This window comes from Piliocolobus tephrosceles, unplaced genomic scaffold (genome assembly GCF_002776525.5).
Source record: "Piliocolobus tephrosceles isolate RC106 unplaced genomic scaffold, ASM277652v3 unscaffolded_26743, whole genome shotgun sequence".
NCBI lineage: Eukaryota > Metazoa > Chordata > Mammalia > Primates > Cercopithecidae > Piliocolobus > Piliocolobus tephrosceles.
The window spans coordinates 1-1,866 of NW_022309580.1; the positions used below are offsets into that span (position 1 = coordinate 1).

Consider the following 1,866-nt stretch of genomic DNA (forward strand, 5'->3'; position numbering starts at 1 on the left):
TATAATAATAATGATATTAAAAATATTTTTAAAGCTGATATGAGCCACAGTTAATTAATTTTTTACTCGGAACAATTACAATTTTAGGAAATATTATTATACTGGGAATTGACATTTTTAGCAGTATATATGTGTATTATTTTCATTGTCTTTTATTGATTGTAACATATAATAAATAAAGTTTTGTTTAAAAAAAAAAAAACATTGTTATCATATGTAATGAATTGTTTTATTGCACACAAAATTAATGTTTGATTAATTTTTGCGTTATGTATTTATTATTTTTTTAAAATTGTCATGTATTAATATACTTTGCATTTATTTTTAATTTTAATTAAAATGTAAATGACTTATGGATATTATAAAAATATTGTAGACGATAAGCACTTTTGGGAATGAATAGGATTGTATTAAATATATACAAAGTAATACGCACCTTTAATCATCTGATAAACATAAATGTGTTTGCAAGGGCTATAATAAAATCTCACAAATAAAGAATAATGAAAGTTTTTGTAATTTGTGACTATTAATTATCACTTTTCTTTAAACACTAAATATTACACTTATGTTGGTATTAAATTATATGCATATTTTATGTAGGGTGTATAAGTTTTTTTTGTTTTTTTTTTATACATTCAATAAATGAAAAGCACCAAACAAAATGATTAATTTTTTTCTTTTTGTAATATAAATAAACAAATTTTAACATGTTTATATTATTAAAATGCTTTTTATTAAAATTTTTGTTTTTATCATTTTAATACAATTCTCCCAATTTTACTGCGAGGTAATAATAGTACTACTTCGATTAACCCATGTAAATATATATATATATATATATATATATGTACTTTTTTTTTAAATATGAATACTATTCATGATGAAAACTGATTTAAAACGCTTGCTTATTTTTTAGGTAACATATCATGAAAATCAGACATCTAATGACAAAGTTTACGAAAAAATAATTGAAATTAATACAGTGTTTGAAACGATTGAAGAATTAAATCAATCCCTAGTACAAAGTAACAGTGTGGAATTACTTGATCCAGAAGAGTTATTAAATGAAACGAGTTTATCTAATAAAACATTATTATTTACAACACAAGCATCAATGCAATTGGAACAGATTTCGAGGATTTTAAAAAATATAGCTTATAATTTAAGAATTGTTAATAGACGTTTTGAAAAAAAAATGGCTCAGTTATTTACTAAACGAATTAAGAATAAAAAAGCATTGAAAAAGATTAACTCTGATATGGTATTGATTTTGAAGGAATACAATAAAAATCTGTTAAGTATTATACCTAATTATTTGAAATATATCAATATGTATGCATTAGTTATGTTTCTACAATTAATTATTGACTCTATAGTTACGAAAATGTTTATTAATGGTGTTTTCATTGAGTCTACTGTAAATTATTCCTTATGTATATGTATCTCAATCGAACAATAAAAAAAAAAACATAAAAACATATGTTTATACTACTATTAATTAACATGTTTGATATTATACAAACATATTTAATTATAATTGTAAATAATATGTGCTTATATTTTTAAAATAAAAGAGTTTGTTTGATTAGTATAAAGTATATGTCTCAAGTTTGCAACATATGTATATGCATTAATATTTTTTTATACAAGTTTGTATACAATTTTCGAATAAAGGTAACTAAATATGCCTTTTCTTTTATATGTTTTTTTTAATTATTGTATATATTTTAATGTTTTTGTACCAAACATACATTAAAAAAAAAATTTACATGTTCCTATATTCTGCTTAATATCATAAATAAAATTTATATATTTAAAAAAAAAATGTTGAAAATTAGCGTTACAAAATAATTTTCAATATAA

At 20.3% G+C, this 1,866-nt stretch overlaps 1 long non-coding RNA gene across 1 annotated transcript; it reads left to right on the forward strand.

The window, feature by feature from the left end:
- The first annotated feature begins 71 nt into the window (after positions 1-71).
- On the forward strand, positions 72-1,096 carry LOC111529790. The gene is made up of 2 exons (XR_002727562.2): positions 72-790; positions 920-1,096. It is a non-coding gene; the product is annotated as an uncharacterized LOC111529790 (long non-coding RNA).
- Positions 1,097-1,866: the final 770 nt, after the last annotated feature.